The following is a 23,070-nucleotide window of genomic DNA, read 5'->3' on the forward strand; positions in this document are numbered from 1 at the left end:
AGTGATGAAATAACTCCAGCCCTGAGAGCCAAAGCACTATCCAGCCCAGCCAAGTAAATCCAGTTCAACTAAAAAAATCTTGACACAGTCTTGAATAAAGACCATACATCCCTAAGAAAAATTGAAGAAAAAATAAGAACTGTGAAGATAAGATTTGTATAGCTGCTGATGAAAAGTCATCAAATTGGCAGTACATGACCACTACATGATTGAACCCAGCCTTTCTGTCCTACCTGTGCAACTGGCTGATGTCTGAGTCTTAAAAAGAGGGCAACCCTCTCTTCCTTGCACTACCTGCATAGCTCTCTAAGGCTAGCACCCTCTGACTCTAACAGCGATATACTTCTCTTACCTTTTAATTTACCAATTCAGAGAAATCCATTTTTTTCAGATTCAAATCTTAATTTTCATGTGAAACAAAGAAAAACCTGTACTGGAGATATCATAGTGATGAGATACAGAAGATCACAAAACCTTGACTTGATCAAATTAGATTTTTTTTTTCTCCTGTAGTAGTTTCTCCAAAACTATTTTAACAGGGCTGAAAAATCAATAGATACTTCATTACATATAGACACATTGCTGAATTAAAGAAAACAATTTTTTAAAAGTGATGGGTCTAGATAATCACACTATCTTCCATAATTTTACATGACCATATGTTCCCATCCCTCCTCTTTTCATTTTGTAGCTTTTCCCCAGTATTATAGTCATCTATTCTATGCTTCCTTCTGTTTCTAGTAGCTGATCTTGCAAATGCTTTCCCATACAAGGAATTCCACTGCCTTCAGTGGGAGTCCTCATATAAGTAAAGTTTTTTAGTATTGGACCCTAAGGTCCGCGTTTTTTTGAAGCAGGAAATCCTCTTTATCGGTTTTGTAAAAGATGATAAATAATAGCCCCAAGGGAGACAGCTCACAAGAAGTGGATGGCTTAACAAAACTTCCATCTGGCATACACATACAATTAGGTTTCCTTAGACTCCATATTTTTTCCCAGTTTTTCCAGGGGAGGAGGAAAAATGAAGTTTCAGAGGTGGGAAAGTTATCAATGATACTTCATGACAAATATTTCTTAAAGTGGATTTTTTTCTCCTTTAGGTTTCTCTTCCTCATCAGTAAGCGGCTGGTTTTAGGCATGCTTCTTTAACACTATGACCATAATAAACCATTCCCTTTATTTATGGCATAGCATAAATAGCACCAATGTACAGAGCCTAAGGACAGGGCTTTACAACAGATTGTTCGACCTCCTCCTGCAGCCCCAGGAGGCAGAAGAGAGGTTTTCCAAGGGCACCTCCCATGATACCAGCACTGTCACCCCACACAAGCCAAAATCCTCTGCTCTCTTTGGAACTGCCAACACTGAAAATGCACAAACACGTAGTTAATGATCTTAGCAGAGACTAAATTTTGGGGCCTTGTGTGTCAACTGTTTTCACATTTACCCTCTTCTTTGCAACAACAAGGACTATAAACTTTAAGGTTGTCAGGCAGGTTGTCAGCTTTTTCTTCCTTTTTTTTTTTTTTAATGAAAGGTTTGGGGAAGGAATGAGGGGCAGTCACATGAATCCTCTCCTGGTGCCCTTGGTGTGTGTGCAACATTGCCAAGCTAGGAACTGCTCCGATGATGGGGCAATTTGTCCTGTTTTATTCAATTAAGCTTATTTGCATATCTGAAATTAATCTTTTTTCCATTACTCTAGCAGCAAATGCACAGCAAGAGACACACTGATACACTGAGTGGAAAATCATATGTTTGTGTATGCCCATCACTGAAGTCAATCACAATAAAAGATATGACAAATTAAGTGATTCCTTCCCAAAATTGAATCCTGTGATGTTTATGCAGAGCATAAAGATACTTATGCCTTTAATACAACAAGCCTGCTTTCTATTTACATAGATGAGTGAAACATTGCCCTGGCATTACACAGACTGAAGTGTGCAAATTCTAAACCCTTCCATAGTCCCTGGATATAAGAGTGCATTCATATGTTTGTATTTAACATGAACAAATTTATGATCTGATGTGGATTCCTCTGAGTACAGATGTATTCCAACTATTTGCTGAGTCCTAATTTTAAAGGAACAAATGTGAGTGCTTTGGGGGAAAAAATGAGTTATTTTCTATTTATTTTGAGGGTTTTCAATGCAATGCAGGCTCTTTTTTTTATGGGAGGGGGTGCTGAGGGGTGTCTGTGACAGTTCAAAGGACACAGGTACAGAAAAACAGCATATTAGAAGAAATTCAAGACCTGGAAAATAAAATGAATGCCTGCTGATCTATTTGTTCATTTTTTGCAACTGCAGATAGTCCAAGTTTTATGAACACTGCAAATAGAAACATACACTGAAAGGTTGTCTTTTACTGTTGACGCTGCCAAAAGTTGCATACAGCAAAATCCACAGCATTACCCTCAAAATTATTTTAGACAAAATGGCAAGTTTTGGAATTAGGGCTTCTGTAGGAAGGCAGAGAGGGAAAAACAAAAAGTGTTCGTGTCTCTTGTACCTAACCATGCATCTGTCTGTCTGTGGAAGTTTCCCCATACCTTGAGGAATCCCTTTGGACTCAGCTCATGTTCTCTATTGCCTCTAGACACCCACTGAGGATGTAAAACCTGCAGGGGTTCTGCCTCAGTATGCTCACAATCCCTTTTCCCCAGGTTGTTTCCCTTGATGTTACGTACAGGGAGACAAGGGGCATTCCGGCTTTCCCAGTGCCTAGTTAAGTCAATCTTAAAGCCTTTTTGTGCTGATAGTGTAGCTTAATGGCCTCTCTGCAGACCCCAGAGCATACATTTCAGTATGTGGTTCAGGTTAGAGATAACTACATTAAAATAGGGTATATTTTAGGCTTAGGATCAAGGTTTACATTTGAGGCCATATCAAGGGAAAAGTCTGATGTTTCAGTAATCATGAGAAAGGTCCTAATCATGCTGATATGCTCTCAGTTTCCACAGTGCTGGTAATCTCACAGATCAATCTGATTTTCCTGAAACTTTTGCCATCTTGAAAAGGGGGAAATGGAGAAGGGCAGCTATTCGTGTAGTTTTAAATCTGCTCTGGAACAGAATTGAAAAAAAATCTGAATCCAAACACTTCTTTAAATCAAGTGGGGATTGTATTCCTGGTTTTTATTTTCTCCTATTTCTCACGCATACAAATACATATTTTTCAATAATCAGTCATCTGCATCAAACTTATATGTCCCAGTGTTGTTTCCTTTGATGTAGTTGGCCAAATTCCCACTGATTTCGGTTGGAGGAGGGTCAGAACTAATGTGTGTTACCGAAAACATGCAAACCCATGTTCTGGCTGGCAGGTATTTAAAGAGCTATGGAACTTTTAACAATTCAAAGCATATAACCTGTCTTTGATATGAGTTAATTTGCCTGCACATCAGAAAGAAAACGTACTTCATATCACGTGTCTTCCTGAAATACCCTTTTGATTTAAATGTTTTGTCTTCTGATTTCCATTGTGCCCTTTCCCCAGGAGACATTCTGCTGTGTGCAATTCAGCACCTTCTTCCTAAAGTCTCTGAGAAGCAGACACCACAAGTCAATGAACTGAACCGGAAAGAATTTTTTGCTGTCCCTCATTATGCTCTTTACTGAACCCAGAGGACATTCTAGTTTCAGGGAGCCAAATTATGAACAGTAATCATGGACCATATGATTTAGGAAAGAAATGTCAAATGCTAATTTAACAGTCAGGATGGTGGTTTTTGCAGGTGGAGCAATAGAGGACTAACCATTTAGTTAAAGATGGCCTGATGAAGCACAAGGGGTCCTTACCACCAGAATTTTGAAACATGGAAAAAGCCACTGTGTAAGAGGACTCCAGCGCTTTTATCAGGGACAGTAGTACATGAGTGGATGCAGAAGGTATGTGAATCAGACTCTGTTCAACCAAATGCACGGTACAGTAAACAGTACTAAAGACATGCATTTTCCTGTTTGCTAGAGGTAGAAACCTATGGAATCACAAAATGGTTTGGGTTGGAAGGAAACTTAATGACCATCTAGTTTCAACCCCCCGCCATGGGCAGAGACACCTCCCACTAGACCAGGCTGCCCAAAGCCCCATCCAGCCTGGCCTTGAGCACCTCCAGGGATGGGGCATCCACAGCTTCTCTGGGCAGCCTGTGCCAGTGCCTCACTGCCCTTGGAGTAAAGAATTTCCTCCTAATGACTAATTTAAACCTACCCTCTTTTAGTTTAAAGCCATTACACCTTGTCCTGTCATTACATCCCCTGACAAAATGTCCCTCCCCAGCTTTCCTGTAGCCCCCTTTAAGTACTGGAAGGCCACTGTAAGGCCTCCCCAGAGCCTTTTCTTCTCCAGGCTGAACAACCCCAACTCCCTCAGCCTGTCCTTATACGAGAGGTGCTCCAGCCCTCTGATCATCTTCGTGGCCCTTCTCGGGACTCATTCTAATACTTCCATGTCATTCTTGTGCCCCAAACAGCTGCAAATCCTAAGTTCAATTTAAAATGGAACTACTGGACTTTTCTTTAATGGTGATCAAGAAGAAGGTCCACTAGGACTCTAGTGTGGCAGTGAGAGATGGCTGAGACTCTAATAACTGCCCTGGAGAGAATTTAAAATTCACTTACGATTGAAAGTAAGGTGAATGCAGGCTAGGCAAGTCCAGAAAAGCAGCTGTCAGGAGGCAATAGTTTTGCTAAGGGCTTTTAGGCTCTGTGTCTAATTCCTATGGAAAGTAATTGAGAGATAGTAGTCAGAGTATAGGTGTCTGTTTATTTTTTCACAAAGCAAAGAGTTTGATCCTTGTTTAAAGGCCAAGCTCACATCATCTGGAAAACAGGGCTCTTATTTTTGGAGGTAACATACTTTATGTTTCTGGCAGCAGATCCAAAGTAAGAATTTTTCAAGCTCCTTTGTGTTTCAACTTTTTAACTTCAGTTCACTTTGCTACTCTCAGAACACAGCATTTATACATACCGCAAAATCTCAAATTACCTACAGCTTTGGTACATATGTTACCAGATAAATCACTGCAAATACATATATATTCTTGTGTATTACTCTTCCCTGAGGAAATGAGCCTGTGCAATCACACACTTTGTCTCCTCCTAACTTCTGAAATCTTTCCCAAATGTCAGCCACATTTGACACAGGATTACAGGTCACAGAGATAACTAACTTTGTAGAAATACAGTGATAATCAGTAGCTAGGTTAGTGCAATAGCCCAGACAGTGGGGCAGGCAGAGTTCTGCAATTAAACACTCTGCATAACAGTAGGCACCTGGCCAAAGAACATGCATGAACTGACTGGACAGTTGGGGTATGAACGGCTCCAAATAGATGTGACACGTATTATCTATTCCTCTTCAAGTGTCAGTGGTTTTTTCAGCCAAGAAATTTAATGGACAGAAGTAAATAAATCTGAAGTAAACTGTGCTTCACTTGACCTGCTGCTTGCAGAGCAACTTGCTCAGGAAATGGTAATTGATTCTCACTGGAGCTTGTTAGTGCATGGGAGAATTGATTTTAATTATGTAACTCCTTTTGTCAAAGCTCTGTTCTATTATCACATGTAGTAGAAAGGATTTTAATACGTGCAAGAATTAAGTATACTGTGCTACCAAATTTGCATTGAGTTTCATAAAAGACAGACTTTTTCTTTGAACAGTAAGCCATTTAATGCCTGGTATGAAGAAGAACAAAACCCTAAGGTATCATACTCTCTGTAAAATACCTTGTCTGTAGTTGCATTTTCTTTAAAACTGAATTCAGAAAATAATTAAAACAGATGATCATCTTTCCTGATCCTTCAGGTTTACGTCAAAGGTCAACAGTATGAACCTGTAATGGATTTGACCCTAATTAATTAGCCAAGGTAGAGCACTTGCACAGCAGTATAAATTATATGCTTAAAGAAGACCAATAGCTGCGAAGTCACTTTATACTTGATTTCCCATGGAAAGACACCTAAATGCCTCTATCAAGTTAACACAACAAAATGACAATTACAGGGCTTGTCCTGAAATTTACAGCAGTGACACTTATTAACCAGGTATTTCTCTCTGACTTTTACTGAAAGATAAAACAGAAGAAACATTTTCATTCATTACTTTTAGTATATAAGAAGGTGGATTTGAGGATCCTGTCTATGTTTTACTACACTGCAAACTCTATTGCCATGACATAGAGCACAGAGGGATTACAATGATTATCAAACATCCCTAAAGAAATGCAAAAAATAATTGCAACAAAATTGATGTATTTGTCCACAGAATAATATTTTATGAGTTTTCAGTGAGAATCTGGAAAAGAAAAGGAGCATTTCAGAGATCAAGCATAACATTAAGAACGTGATCCACATTCTGTCGAGAAATGTGTGGAAAAACTAAACTTCAGCTGGAGCTAGTTTTTGCTAAAGAAAAATTTATAGGGCAACATTAAAATTTCCCTTTTTAAGCTTCCAGCATATTCTCTACCTTGAAAAAGAGATTTTCCTAAGTACAACAGATACATCTAATAATGAATAAATCTAATTACACTAAACAATGCTTAATTTATCTTCTACAACACATATTTCTGTAGATAACAGAACTGTCCTCAAGAATTTGTGGACTTCTGAATCTTTCCTTCTTGAGAAGTTCTTTATAACAGAACTCATTAACCCAAATTCTGCCTGCAACTCTTGACCTTCAAGTTGTCATCCATCTTTCCAGTCTACATTGCAGTCACATAGTGCAAGCAGAAGACAGTTCCTGGATCTTTTCTGCTGGATTGTGGTGTTTTAATTATTAGTTAAAAGAAATTCAAATCATTTTGCACGGTAAAATTCAGAATGCAGTGAGAAAGTCTAAATAGCAATAGCCTTATGCTTTCCTAAATTGGGACTTCTGTCTTTAACACAAAGAATATAAAATCATTTTCAAACTCTCTAAAGAATAATCTGAAATTCATTGAGATCAATGTTACTCCTTCTAGTGACTTTGCTGGGCTGCCTTTTTTCTTTGTTGTGATTATACAAGAGAAAGTCTGCCTTACTTTCATTTTTTTGAGGATTGAAAGGAAGCTGATTTATGGCACATAAATTGCCTGTTATTATTGAAATACATATTTGGTTGCTCATGAGCATTCTGTAGCTGTGTAGATTACATAGTGTAATAATTGAAAGAAGAAGAGCCTATCCAACTTTAAAAGAGAAAATGTATAGGTTTTGTTGGACAAAAACCATTTTTACGTATGTCATAGAGGGAAAAGTGCTAAATCTACTTGTGCCAGAGCATTATGCAAATACAGTAAAACTTTGAAGATTTTAGGCAATTCACACAGTTTTTCCTAACCTTCGTTTATGAGGATACAGCATCCTTGGTCTCTGAAACCCCTTCTACAAAGCACAGTGTATTAAACTTTTTAAAGATTATTTGTGGAAAAATGGTTTCTTTGTCATTCAAGATGTGTTTTTAGGCCTATAATTTCCTTCAAGTGAGCACAATTCCTCTAGCAGCAGTATATTATTTTGACAGTAAGTCAGTTGGCATAAGACTTCATTGTGTATGCCTTTTGTTTATATAATCCTTCCTAACAGTAACAAGGTGTTTACTGTTCAGCAAACACATTTTATTTTAACTGCCAACAGTAAAACTGTCTGATAAAGTTTGATTTAGCTAAAGAAAGCAAGTTCTCATTTAGCCCAAATAAATCCATGGTGCTATAGACAGCTGTTTGGAGTACATAATCCCCCAAGCTCTTATAGCGAGGCAACTCTTGCTATTGAATGAGCGAGAGAGAGCAGGCTCAGCTGTTCAGGATGTGCTCCATTACAACTGTAATCTATAGCATCGTACTGCCATATTGTGAAAGCATTACTCACATTCAGCAGCAGTGAAGCAAATACTCCTCTGACAGATGCTCTGCAGACTGACAGCTGACACCCCAAGCTGAGCCCTATAGATTTTTCACTAAACACGTCCTGCAGCCCGGATCGATGTGGCCTGGCTGTCTGCTACACCCCATCCTCCTGCGAGGAGATCAACGTCTAATACCGCTCCTGCAAGATTCTCAGGGAGTTAACTGTCTCCAAGTGGAAAAAGTTCAGATTTCAGAGAAACAATGAACACAGACACTTCTCAAAATAACAGCATTTTGATGCTTGAGAGAAGGAAGAATTCGTAAGCCTAAAGGCATTTTTCTTCCAGTTTATGGCTGACTTTATCCTGGAGAAATTTGCCAAAGAAATGCGATTTTTAAGGCTGATATTATCAAAACTTTTGAGAGCAGCAGGGGAGAAATAGCTGATCTGTCACATGGACTCCAAAAGAGATGTTTGTAGTAAATGCAAAACAAAAAAGACTCCAGTATTTGCTTTCTGCCAAAGTCATAATATGCAGTTAGAATATGTACACAGGCAGAGGTCAGGATGTGCATAGAAAGCCAATGCTGCATTTTATTTTAAAAAAAAGCTGTAGAATGAATCATTTTACCGTAACCACTGACACAATCTTCCAACCTTAACCTCAATGCACTGGTAAAGTATTTTGCTTCTTTCCCCCCCCCACCTTTTTCTTTTATAGGTCTACTTCATTAACACAGCTCGTGCTCCTGTTGAAGTCACCAGCAGAACTCCTGTAATTCACTGAGAACAGAAGCTGGCCCATAAAGCCGTTGTGGCTTGGAAAATACTTTCAGGAATGATAATTAGTTCAAAGCTGAAAAACAGTCACTTACCTACAGTGAATATAGGCACAAGTACAGAAAAGAAGACAAGCTGGTTTTGAAGCATACTGGGGAGATTTAAGTATAATTTCTGTGCTGGAATTTAGTGACAATTGGGTTGTTTTTTATTCTCTTTTATTACTTGTGCCATCTTCAAACGGTCTAAATGCCAAGATAATAATCTTACAATAGATCTGGGAATTCCTGAAAGGGCAACTAGCTCTGCTTCTCATTTTCATCCTGCCACAGTGCACATTGTGTGGAAAGACAAACAGATGTGTATGCCTTCTTGCAGTAGGATTACCAGAGCAGGGTTAATTGCAAGAACTGAAATTCCTCGTTCTGACTGAGCAGCTTCATGTTTTCAAAGTATATCTTGTGGCTGCTTTTCAACATTTAGAGTATGGATTCACTCCTCGTTTGGTCTGTGCATTTAAATTCACATTGCACTAGTGTTTTGTAAATGTATATGTAAAAGGCAAGTGATTATGTGCAAAGTGAAGGAAGGCTACTCGCTAAATACACAGAGAAGGGGATATCTGGCAAGGGTGTTGCAAGAGAGGAAGGCAAATAGGCAAGAGTGTTCATAATTTGATTGAGAAACTAAGTAATGCCACTAAAAGATCACCTGTTAAAGTTATTTTCTCTCTGTTTTTCACAAACTGCTGTTGTGTTCTAATTCCTGAGGACATCGTGGTCTGTAGGAGAACAGACACACTGTGCGTTTGCACAGTCACACCAGAAATTCCAGTTATCTCTGCAATACTGGTCCTGGTAACAATGAAAATGCCATCGAAAAACACTTGTACTGAGCATTATTTTCTCAAAAATGTAAGAAGGTTTTCTTACAGCAGCTTTACTGATGTAATTGAATTTGTATTGAACACCTCAATGTACAATGTTATGCACTCATCTGGACACATGCACCAGAAATTGGCCAGAAAGGACCTTGGTGCATGTCAACTTAACTGATGCCATGCTCGAATATGTGGTGCATAACTTATAAATGAGGAAGATCTTGTGTAGGAGCGCATTGCTGCAAGTGTATGCCATTATTTAATCCATGAAACCATATATTATACACTGCACATTCAGAAGAGAAAGGATTTGTAGATAATTACCTAATCATTGCACTCATCAGAAAATCAATAAACATTAACATAACATGTTCAATAGATTAGAGAGATCTTTGTCAGAAATGCATGCCCTTGCTTCACATAAATTAATATAGGTCCATTTAGGCAAAATCACTCTATTACACTGCATTGTACAAGAAAATATCAAAATCTCATCAGCGCACATAGCTGAAAGCAAAAGAAATCCCAAATTAAAAACAGGCAAAGAGTAAATCTAGCCACCGGGGAGGTGTAAAATGCAGGTGGCTCACAATCACATTACCTAAACCATGTATCTCATCACAAAATCATCCTAACTGTTCAGAGCAGGCTCCCCATCTCATCTGATCCTTTTAGAACCAAAAGAAGCTGTTTTTATAATGTCCTATCTCCCCTTTAGGTACTATTACTGGGGAGCAATTACATGTTTGATAGTTAGCACCACCTCTGGTGATCATTCTGCTGCTGACACTGAGGCTAATGCACAAACAAAAAACTGTGTCTGCAGATGGTTTAACAAATGCAGTTAGGCTGATAACACAGCCTCTTCGAAATAGAGAAGATGAAAATGTCTGAACTGAACGTAGTGAGCTTTTGAAATTATTTATGCCTTGAGACACACTGTGCCCATGAGTCTGTCTGGATGCAGGTCCATGTAGGCTGTCTGCAAGGCATAAACACATACGAGAAAAAGTCCGGGATAATTTTTTTGTTCTAGTTCCATACTAAGCTAATAATAACAATAATGTTCCCATTTTTATAGCAGCTTATAGCTAAGAATTTCAAGATATTTTGCAGTGATGATGCCATTTTACAAAGGGAGAAACAAGGATGTTAGGTAGCTAACTCCTTAGGGTCAGTTTCTTCCTGCTCTAGATATTAACATAACTGCAGAGAGGGTTCATGTTGGCTTTGGGAGGAAGGCCCTATGCTCACATCTGCCAGGGCTCCACCAGCATGCGGGCAGCTCAGCCTGCAGCCCCCAGGGCTCCCTGTGGAAGGCAAGCAGCAGACAATGCACACCACACTGACCATCAGGGGTTGCTGCATGGTGCTGGTGTGCTCAGCAGAACAAGAAACTCAAACTGTGTGCTGAGTCACAGCATCTTCCTTCCAGGAGGCAACAGAGAAGCAGAGCCATGAATTATCAACAGATTGTTTGTCCAGTTTCATTCCTTACCTCCTCAGTCCCTCCAGTAGAGCAGAGAGGTTGGTGGAGGATATCCCCACCATGCTGCCTCCCCAGAGGAGGCCAGCAAGAGAACTGGGAACCGGAGAAATACAGCTGCCAGCAGCAGCAGCAGCACCAGCACCAGTAGCAACAACTAGTTATGAAACATAACACTTTAGGATGCAAGCAGGGAGCAGATATGCAGCAACAAACCCAGCCACAAATGAACTTCTCAATAATGCTGCCCCTGGGTCTTTAACTTGCAGCCATTAAGATAAGCCAATAATAAGCCAGTAAAAGTCACCAGCTTCCTACTAGACACAAGGACTTAGATATGGACTATTGCTCTAAGTATCCCAAAGGCTGGGGTCAGGCATTGTACGTTCCTGTCTCGCAGATCTTACAGAAAATATTCACACATTCATGCAGCATATCTGCAGCAAAACCAAGAAAACCCTCAGCTCCCTGAGGTTTTCCAGTATACAAAAGAAGTAGGACTGAAATTGAACCACACCTCCGAAGGGCCAGCATCGTCCTTCAGGAAAACTTAGATACTATTTTAATTCTACTTTGGGAGCTGAAATACTTTAAGGACATTGACTGATATTTGTAAGAGGTTGATTTTTATTCTGCTGTAGTGAAATATGCAGTCATTAGCAGCAGGACCAAATAGTCTGAACCAGAACAGAATAGTTTGTCTCCAAATACATCACTGGAGGCTTACTTTTCCTATAGACTTTGGTAATTACCAAGAAAGACAGGCTCTCTTCATGCTTAAAAATTTCTTAGAAGCATCTTTATGTCCTTTTTTATAACCATCTACCTCTACCATTATATTAAAGCAAATCCTGCCGAAAGCTGTTAAGAGGAACTTTATATAAACTAAATACAGCCTATAGAGATTGTGGAAAAAAATAACAGGAAAGACAGCACACATGACCATAAAATAATTTAACTCTTTTAGAGAAGAATCCAGGGGTATCTGCTTTATGTGTGCACTGCAAACACTATATTAACTGTGGCAGTAGAGGTACATCAAATAAGAACCAGATAAATCATCAAATTCTTTACTGTTAGGATTCTATATTAAATCATGCAATGGGCTTTATATTGTTGTTTTTTCAAAATCTCAGTGAATTTTCTGGCCCTTGCTTTTGAGATTGTGCACATGTGATTAAGAGCAGTGCATATAAAAAGAGCATGCAAATACAATTACGTTTTGTGATACTTTCAGATCTGGCCTCCAAATTCCAGCTTCAGATATGTTTAATACATATTCATTATCATTATTGGACACAGCATCTACTGATTCTTTGAAAACGATTAGAAGTGGAAGAGACCTGCCACGACAAACACTGAGACAAGGTCAAGATGGACAGTACTTTAAAGTCAAGTACCTTTAAACATTTGACAGCACGGGGGCAGCTTCCCCAGTTCCTTCAGGAAATTATTCAATCGCCTGAAAGAGCAAAGCACAGGGGAATTTTCACCTGATACTTCATCTAGGTTTTCACTATCCAAATTGAACTGTTTCATACGTGTGGAGTCATCAGGCAATAGCCCCTCTTCCGTGCACATTAGGACTGCTGCAGAGAAGATTGCTAAAATGACAGCCAAGCATATTCTGCTTCTTCTGTTGCCAGTGCTTCAGCTGTGTAGCTTCCAGAGTGAACTGTACGTGTACTCTCTCAGGGACCTGTAGTTGGTACAAGAAAATAAATATTATTTCACATCAGAAGCAATGGTACTTGTATTTTATATCTCTTGCATATACATGTGCATGTAGAGTGGTAAACCCAATTAGACCAAAGAGGGCATATGCACATCCTTGGAGAGAGAAAGCTCAGTCCTGACAGTGTTAAACATTTTGGCTACAACTGTGTATATGTTTATACAGGCATGTGCATGTGTGTTCTGTCTTCATATGGTGTCACTGCATTCAGGACAGCTGAAGCTATAAGCTTATCCCTTCTGCATATTTATGTGACAGAAATGTGGAAGCTCTCCTCTGATTAAACAGAAGTTTCACAATTCTCTTCATTTCTCTCCCACCCAGCGAGAAATGTGTTCTGCACTTCACGATCAGGACTTCAGCATTTACAACTGGATCATTTCTCCCTCTGTCTAGTCTGGGATTTCTGAGCCCTTACTTGGAGCACAGCACATGCGTCTATTTCTCCCTTATGCGGCCAGAAAGGACAAGCTACAATCCCTCCCTGAGTTCATATTCATTCTCCTCAGAAGTCCCGTATAGCAGAAAACAGAAAGTCTTCCAGTTTTCTAGGGATTTTTTTACACCCTCTTCCAGAAGCTGTTGGTCCAAATCTGTTTTTTTGCTTACAGTCTGCAGTGAAACAACGCAGGGAGAGCAGTGTCTGCTCTCATGTCTTGTTTTCTATTTTATTAACCTGTGCATTGACAAGGTAAATGCTCAGGCACATGAGCCCAGTTCTAGGAGAATAAAATCTCAGATGAAATCACCTCAGACACCAAGGGAAGTCCTGCCACGACGCTCCCTGGGACCGTTTCTCTGTCAGTTGTACACGGTGCAAAGTCCCCATCCTCATCTTCACATTGTCACAACATCAGAGAGCTCAGTATGATTTTTTTCTTTCTTTTTTTTTTTTTTTTAAAGTAAATGAAAACACCGCTAAAATGGAACTGGGCCAAATTCTCCGCAGTGGAAGAAAGAGGTCATCTGTGTAGGCTTCAGGGTATAGCTTTGCATCTGTAACAGTAAAAAATGTGGCTGAATGTTTTCCTGATCTCATTTTTTAAACGTGTTTATTTGATTTTATTTTGCCAGCAAATTTATGCAAGTATGATTTATATGTAATAATCCCCATATTTTTTTAATTACCTTGCCATAAAACCTGAATAACTCCCCCTACTTTGATCTCCAACACATTCTGGAGAATACTGCAGCAGGCATGCCTAAATCAGTTAAGCCATGCACAGAGCTGTTCCTGGAGGGAAGCTTTCCCACATCAGAAGATTGTGTAATAAAACTTAACACAGCTCATTAATTTTCTCTCTTAACCAATGCATCTGACAAGAAGTGACTTTGAAAACCTAAAGGAATGACACAACTCTTATGCTTTGCGTGAAACATCTGTTTCCAGCTCCTTTGCTATTAAATTGACATCTTTTTATTTGAAAAGTTCCTTTTATTTCCCAACTTCCTGCAATTGGTAATGTATATATCCCAAAGAGCTTAAATTCACAGCTTTTAAAACTTGATTAACTAAATGCTGGGTTATTCCTGTCCCAGAGGAAAAATACCTCTCTCTGCACAGACAGATTAAGTGGTACAACTCCGCTTTTTAATCAATTATTAAGAATTTGTTTATTCAAGCAATGTCAGACTTCATAAAGCATCAAAACAGACTTCAAATCCCCAAATAATGTAAACACCAGTGTGATTGCATATGAAAAATATTAGCATTCTTGGATCTGGAAAATCGATAGAACGTGAGCATGTCATATGCGCTCTCTCGTCCATGAAGGCCACAGACAATATCACATTTCTTTCTGACTGTGAAAACCTACAAAGCCAGTTGCAGAAGTCTTGTGTGAGGAGTTGAGGTGATTTTCAGCAGAAGCAAAACACCCTCATTACTGTGATTTTTCCTTGAAACTCATATCACTCAGCTCCACGTTCATATTATATTGCTCCATTTAGTTTGCAGTTCCTTGTACACTGAGGAAGAGAAAACAAAAAAGCCCTGGCAAGCCTTCTCCAGACCATCTTGTGTCATGTGCGGATATCAAGCACAGCTGAATTCTGGAAACTGATTCAATTCTACTCTGAAGACCAAGATGAATGTATTTAATCGCATGTTGTGTTTGTATAGAAGTTAAGTATTGTTTTGGTAACTGGTAAACCAGCTACACCCTACCAACTAATGCAATTTTAAGACCTTTGAACTTGTTTATACAGTTCAAAAAACTTTAATCTCCAGTGTAGTTTAGCATTAAAAGAGACATCTCCAGGTGGGACAGATTAGAATTCACAAGTAGTGCCACAAACCGAGTACGGTTGCCTTTGAAAGAAATCGTTGTTTATGCAATTTTCTTTGCCACATAGTTAGCAAGGAGCACGGAAAATTTAAGGATTAAAAATTCTCAGCAAGTGTTTATTAACCAGACATGATTTTAAAGATTAATTCAGCAGCACCCTGAAATTACACCTGCCTCAGTGGAACTACTGAAGTGCACCAAGTCCATGCAGGACCCTTTGCTGGATGGGGACCAAAATCAGAAGCAACTGAGGACTAGCTCGGTTATCAAGAGGAAGCTCTTCCTCCTCTTCCTTTTTCCTGGGCTGTCATCGTGTTTGCGTGCTGCACGAGTCTGAGTCCAAGGCTCGGCTTCTCGCTGTGAACACGGATGTTGCTCACACTCTCGGTCCCGTTTCTTGGGGAGGAATGCCAAGTTTTGCCAGATCTATTCTTAACCCCTGTCAGTCTCAAGTATGGGCCATTTTATTACACACTCCACAAAGATGGATTGTACTTGAAGGAGTGGGTTAGCATGTCCGTTAAACTACCTTTATGCTGTGGTGCTCACTATCAAAGAAAGCATGAAGGGTTGCAAATAGTGCTTGCATTTTACAGTCCCAATTAAATAATACAGTTAACAGGAAGACAAAAAGAAGGAAAGGGGGAGAGTATTTCTCTTCTAATATTGCCAAGATATGCAATAAGTGGGAAAATAAGGCAGTATGTGTCCAAGACGAACACAGTTTGCACAATTTATAGGAGCAGGGGAACTGAGCAAACAGAGTAAGCCAGAGATTTTTGACATGTGTGAGGAGGAATGCACTCCTTAACCCCTGCAGTTTGTTTATTTTGGGGAACCAGAAGATGGCTGAAAGGTACATTATAATATGAATCAACCCTAATATTTGCACTTTGGTGCCAGCTTGGTCCATCACTGGGACTTTTTAAAGCATGGCTTAGACAAACATGCAGGAATAAACTTGCATCTGGCAGGGATCGGACCACCTGCCCTCTCCCAGCCCTCTTTGCTGTGATTTTGATATTTCTCTCACAACAGCTCAGCATGTTTCCATTTCCATTTATTTTCACATTACAGCCGGCCTTGCTAATCTACATGTTTCGTACGAACATTTCAACAGGGTGGAACAAGGAGATGACTCACCCAAGGACCTGCTGAAGAGCTGGTCTAGGCTGCCTTGCCACCAAATCCCCAGGCTCCTGGGTACAGCATCAGCAGCGGTAACCCACTTGTTCTGTCCCACAGAGGGGCTTCAGGTTGCCCAGAAGTCTCCATACACATGACAGTGACCTGTTTTGGGAGCCCCATCTGAGCTGCTTAATCATTCTGACGATGTTACAGATTGGCCACCCTTGCCCCATGAAGCAAGTGATTAACATCACTGTATTAGCAGTGCAGAAATAAATAACTTGCCCACGTTTGCACAGGAAGATTATGAGCAAACTGGTAATAAGATCCAGATTTTCTGCCTCCCACTCTGCTGCACCACAGAAATGTGACACACTTCCACAAGCTGTGCCATAGCCTTGAAGAAAGGGGAAAGAGACAAGCAAAAGTCACACAGGGAAAAAAAAAAAACTGAGCAGTGGATGGCAGTACAAATCTCTCTTCTGAGGCAGTGGTTTAGTGTTTGCAAGTATTAAGGAAAATAGAGGAACTGTCCAAACTTTCCAGGAACAATTTCCCATTAGGGGGTCTGAGGAAAGAGATTCATAAGGCAAAGAATGAAAGCTTTCATCTGGGTTATTTTTCCAACCATATAAAAAAGAAGATAGAAATTGCAATTCAGAGAACTAGTGGAGGAGAGATGGAAGTAAAGACAAGCTGAATCATGTTTAATAAAAAAGTTTATAGTCATTGCTAGCAGGACTCTATCCAGCTGGCACAGCACGGTCCTATCACAAGCTGCACTCAGTGAATTAGGGGCTGTGTTATTACTCCAGCAATGTCACCTGCAGACCTATTTAACCTCACTGTAGGGACAACATTTTTTCCTAGGCTACCAGATACTATTTTGCCATTATTAAACTTAATTTCATATGTTCTGCTCCTACCTGATATTGTCCTTTATAGTGGAAGAAATACAGGCTGTCATCAATGATGCTGAGGACAATAAAGAAGAAGAGAGAAGAACAACAGTGAAACTAGCACCATGCAGAAAGCCAGCCTAAAATTTATGTCTGACTTTTTTCCACTAATATTCTGAAAGTGAATCATTGTACTGTGTACACCTGGTTGTAAGTCTTATGCAGAGCAGCTAAGAGAAAAGAAAATGCTGCCCGTCTCTTTCATACCTCATCTTAACATTTCTCTCACCACCATTTTCCTTCTTTCCTATTTCAACATTTTTCTCTTCCATGAAAGCAGAAATTCAAAAAATAAATTGCAGTTTTTTCCCTTAGTGTATTTTTAAACCCCTACAGTAGAAAAAATCCAGCATTATTCATCAAGCCTTACTTACTGAGCCTTTACATTTCATTTGTATCCAATATATTTAAGAATAGCACAATCAAAGATACCTAGCCAAGGAAATTAGACGATAAAAAGCACAATATGCAAGACTTATAAAAAGCCACATTGCTGTGCAATGTGACTACATAGAATCAGTTCAATTGACAGGTCGGGAACTATGATACAAGGCAAGCATATGCAAATTATGAGTCACTCCTCAGTGGATGTCAGGAAACATGATTAGTTCCAGCACAAAGTTGTCCAACAGGTCTAAACTTATTGGAGAAATAACGTTATTACAAGGCATCATGCATGACTTGGGCAAGTAACTGCATTCACAAATGAAGCGAGGCTGGCTTTGAGATCCACGTGAATGGAAAGGTTTGAACATTTGCCAACTATATGTACAGATGATGCCAAGTTACTCTTGAATCTATATATCTGCCAAATCAGTTGCATATACTGTGTATCAGTCTGGTGATACAGGAAGAGAGGCGGTAAAGCCCTGCCTAAGATGTGGGTGCCATTGGAATTTGGCAGCTGTGCTCGACCTGTAATTGGAACCAGCGCTGCCCTGAACCCTCCAGCCCTGCAAACGAGAAGGGAGATGATCTCTGAGGTCGTCTGTGTCATCCCCTTACAGCTCTGGGCTGTTTTCCTAAGGGGGCCTTTGAACTCTTTGGCATGATGGAGCGGTTCCCAACATGTGTCACTGCCTCTTCTGCAGGAGCAGAGGCACCTCGCCATAGCTCATGGGGGGGCTTCCACCCTGCCTTTGAAAGACACTGTGGAGGTGCAAGGTCCTGTAGGCTCACATCTGAAGAGGCACAGCACCAAAATGTCAAATTCCTGTTTATGACCAGGTAGATTAAACGTGCTGCATTCTACTGTGTCACCAATGCTTTATTGCCTGCATTTTTAAGCAAATGTAAAGTTAACTTCTCTTGGTACCATAGAACTGTTACAACTGTGCGTTCCTATCTAGGCTCACATTACAAGTACAGCAAGACCAACAACTGCTAATAAACATCTTAAGCTGCTCCAAACAAACAGTTCTTGATTCTTTTATAGGACTAACTTACATAAATTAACAAGAAGATGCAAGAAGCAACGCTTATTAAATGATTTTAATGTGTTTGCTTTGTGCTAAAGCACAACAGCTTGTAAAACTGTTTTTACAATTTTTGTGGTAACACAAGCCAGGAAGCATTTCAGTGCAGTTAATTCTCTGAGATTGGCTAGAAAAGCACCATCATTTGAAATATTTCAGTGACCCTTTCTGTTAAGGAAAGTAGTAGTTGATCTATGCCTTTCCTGACTAAGAATGGAATAAAGAGAAGTAATGCTTGATATTGATATAGCTATTAAAACAGCCAGGGTCAGCTAAATTTTGTTTTCCATCTGGTGTTTTCATTTACGCCTATGAAAAGTGAATACAAAAAAAAGGCTACCATTTTGATTAGGTGTTTTTTCACAGCCAGTAAGTGCAGAAGTGTAGGACTCTGCTAGGCAATGAGGAGCTAAGCCAACTCTGCATACATTAGAGGTATCATTTCTCTTTGGAAGGGTTGTCACACTTAAGTTCTCTTCCACACTGTCTCTGAAATCTTTGGCAAATCATATAATCATCTCCACACTTTGGTTCTCCATTTATAAACTAGGGATAATGTTTTCCAGCTTTGAATGTCACAAAACTATATTTCTGGAAGAAAGTCTATCATTTGTTTCAGCTTCCAAACCTCTACTCCACGAAACAAACTCTACAGCTTATTAGAGGCCTTTGTATAATTACCCCCTTCTGGCAGGAAGTCTGTGAATTTGCTTACAAGCACAAAACTTTCCCACCAGCACATTACTTAAACTGGCTTTAGCTTAGATGGGGCATCTCTGCATTTTTGGTATATTATAGATGATTCACCTGAGCAGCAATAACATCTTAGAAGGACCTTTTTGAATTCACTAATTCTCTTCTACTGGCATTTACGTCCAAATTTCCAGCTGAGTGGGAAAGCCAGAGGTGGGTGGAATTGGAGAAAGCAATGAAGCCAGCAAAGGGAAAAAAAGCTAGAGAAAGAAGTAAGCAGGACTAGCAACCACAGAGGACAAAATATTAAATTATAAAATTATCTTTGAGTTACTTTCAGTGTTTTTAAATCTGACAAGAACAAAAGACTTTGCTTTTACTTCCTTGTTCAGCAGTGTCACTAAACCCCTTGCCAGACATGGTCCGTTCATGAAGGGTTATCCGTTACCCACAGAGACCTGCCATTCAGGTTGTGTTAAAACCCCTAAGACATGCTGTACCAGCTCCTGTCTCCTAAGGTCCAAAGCTTGAAAGCTCCCTTCCTGCAAGCAGACAAAAAACCTTTCCCCATAAAGAATGAATGTGCAGAAGTTTCTACAGAATATAAATGTTAAGAAAGGTGTACAACAGTAGGAGCTACTATGAATGCCAAAATAATAATAATAAAGGAAATCTTTTAAACATGATCTAAGCTGACATTAATGGCTCAATGCCTTATATCTGCTAGGTTGTGGCAGAGCTACCAGGACCACAAACATGGCTGTTGTGGGACTTCTCATGCCATTTTTGGAAGCAGAAACTCTGCTCCAGCTGGGAAGGGGCTGAATGCATTCTTTCTTTCAACTCTATTTTGCCAAGCAAGTACTGCCGTTCTGGCCTTGCACCCAAACTTTCCATGCTGGGGCTCAGGAAAAGCCCTTCCCCACCCAAGTGCTTTCCATGGCTGTGTCCCGAGATGTCCCCCTAACAGACTCCCATTTGTCATCCTCGTGTCCTCTCTCATATTACTGTCACTCAGCAGCAACTTTCTGTTCTTGCTTTTCAGGGTTGCCAAAGCTTCTTTCCTCCTCAGTTTACTTGTCTCTAATTTAGGGTCTGCTAGGAAACATGAGACATTTTGTACCAAGGATGATGTTAACAATTGCAGACATTGCTTTGCTTCATCATTTTAACAGAAAACAGCAACAGCAGTAAATATGATGTGACAGTTGTAATGATGAGAATTACTGTCCTGAAGGAGAGCTCTGTATGGCTTATAAAGATCCCAATTTTTTAAAGGAAAATTACTTTGTACTCCGAGGCATCTTAGCATCACCGGGTAAATTACAATGAGTACTAAAAGAGCACAGGACAAGGCTTACCGTACCTCTGAGCTTGATCTCTCTAGCAGACTTGTACTTAAAAGGGGTGTTCAGAAACTGGGAACAGTTCAGAAAAGGGTTAGAGGGATGGTTCTGTAGTTGGAAACCCCGTCTTTTCCTGAAAGACTAAAGAGATTCAAATTTATCCAAGATAATTTAAATGCTTGACTTGATCATGGTTTATAAGACCATCCATGCCAAAAATATTTCTCATCTTATAAATCATCCAATCTACTTTAAGCTTGCAGACAGGGATATGAAAAAGTCCAAGCTAGAGCAGACAAAATCAGACTAAAAAAATGTGCATTTTTACTAGGGAGGTAAATTGGCACTGAAATAGTCTACTTGAGGACATAATATATTCCTTGTCACTTGAAGACTTAATAACAAAACCAAATGTCTTTCAAAAAAATAAGCTATGGTTGAATTCAAGCCTGTAAGTTTGATGTGAGAATGACTGGAGGAAATGGCTAAGAGGTCATCGTTAGGCTTTGTCGTCTCCTCAAATTCCAGGAATCAAACACAAAAGCTGCAGTCCTGGGGGGATATTTTCATGCCTTTAATTGTACTTGTCTGCTCATGCAAACACTGCCAAATTCTACAGATATAGAATAAAACAAACGTGATGGATCTCTGCAAGCATCCCAGCGCAATGGTAAATGACTTGACCTTGTTCACCACGGAACTATTACATGAGTAAAGTCAACACAGTTCTGATTAATTAGTGACCAGCAGTGGCACTCACCAGTGGTAAAGGTCACACCTGTCATAAGGCTTCTACCAAAATGGCCTGCTGAGCGCAGCGGCTCCATGCATGGCACTTGGGAGCTTGGCACTGCACAAGAGGAGGGTGACCTTGTATTTAGAATCATGGAACCATAGAATCATTCAGGCTGGAAAAGATCATCTAGTCCAACCTCTAACCTAGTACTAAAGTCCACCATGCTACTAGGTTCTAAATCTACACATTTCTTGAAGACCTCCAAGGATGGTGACTCAACCACTTCCCTGGGCAGCCTGTTCCAAGGCTGCACAACCCTTTCAGTGAAGACATTTCTCTTAATATCCAACCTAAACCTCCCCTGGCACAACTTGAGGCCATTTCCCCTTGTCTTATCACTTGGTGCTTGGGAGAAGCTAGATTACTGAGCTCAGGTCACCCGTCCTGCACTAGCATCTGCTCTCCCAGCCCAAGTAATGCAGACCTGCACCAGATAAGCCTAGCAGGGCTGCCTCGATGACAGCTACTTGCTTTGGTCTGTGGAGCAGAACTGTCTCCTCTTGAAGTAGCTGTGCCAGCCCAGAGAAGCTATGAAGGACAACAGCCCAACACAACCAGCCTTATGGCACAGCAGACGAACATACCAGTGGGGTTGTGACGGGTAACACCTCTCAAAATCACAGTCCTCTGTTCACTAATACAGGCCCTTGCTTCAAGAATATACTGTGGTACTCAAGTCTACAGACTATTTTAGTTTCTGCTTATTTTGAGGTAAAAATGAAGCACTGACTCTGGGTTGACCCTTTGCAACTAAACAGTGCAAAAGTTTACTACAAATTTATGTTACTTGCCAAAAATCAGTAAAGAAGTTTTGTACTACACAAGAGGGAGAAAAAAAATGGTACCTCCCAATAATTCCTAAGTCCACAAGCCTGTCAGAAACATTATATTTTGTTCAGTTTGATTAAAGAGTTAAGGAGTGGGCATGTGGGGGGTCTTGTCTGGTAAAGCAGCCTTTGCTTACCAACATTTTATGTTTCTAGCTTTAGAACTCTTAAGAGGAATCAGCAAAAGAAGGTAGGAAGCGAGTGAAAGAGCACAGGTTAGAGTCCAGTATAAATCAGTAAGAGCCAGAGCTGCTGGCTCAAAAAGAAAAAAAAAAAAAAAAAAAGAAAAAAAAAGACCAGAATATCTCCCACTTCCACCCACCCATTAATCACAACATCCTAAAATCACAGGCTGCTTCTGAAAAATTCTCCTTAGTAAGAAACCCAAAATCTAGGTTAGTGCTTCATAACTTATGTGTTGCTCATTTATTTTGACAAGTTCAATTTAATCCTTATGAATAATTCTTCCTAAGATACTAGGAAATGCACATGGTACATTTTGTAAAATATAAATAATTATCTGAGGAATCACTACTGCACTCTGCTCTAAAGCCTTTTAGAAATTGAAAACACTGGTGTATTTTGGGTCAAATAATACAGTACTGCACAGAATTCCCAAATACCTCACATGCAAGTATTTCAGTTAGATTCAGTCCAGTTAAAATTGGTGGACATTCTGCTATGTCAAGATTATGGCTACTTGACAGATGATTGTTTCTGTAGGTGACTTCACCCCCCAAAATTGTACTTTTCTTTCTCTCCATGTTAGCCAAATGAATTGACTGAATTTTTGGAGTATTTTGTAGTGACATTCTAAAGTCCTCTGTTATGACTTTT

General features: G+C 39.8%; 1 long non-coding RNA gene across 1 annotated transcript in view; it reads right to left on the reverse strand.

Annotated features, from left to right (window-relative positions):
* Positions 1-12,321: 12,321 nt before the first annotated feature.
* LOC126913233 (uncharacterized) overlaps positions 12,322-23,070 on the reverse strand; it is a 35,227-nt gene continuing 24,478 nt past the window's right edge. Inside the window, exons 2-3 of the long non-coding RNA XR_007707969.1 lie at positions 13,471-13,717; positions 12,322-12,685 (exon numbers count right to left, since the gene is read on the reverse strand). This is a non-coding gene — a long non-coding RNA (uncharacterized LOC126913233). The remainder of the gene's footprint in view (positions 12,686-13,470; positions 13,718-23,070) is intronic.

This window comes from Cygnus atratus, chromosome 3 (assembly GCF_013377495.2).
Source record: "Cygnus atratus isolate AKBS03 ecotype Queensland, Australia chromosome 3, CAtr_DNAZoo_HiC_assembly, whole genome shotgun sequence".
Classification (NCBI taxonomy): domain Eukaryota; kingdom Metazoa; phylum Chordata; class Aves; order Anseriformes; family Anatidae; genus Cygnus; species Cygnus atratus.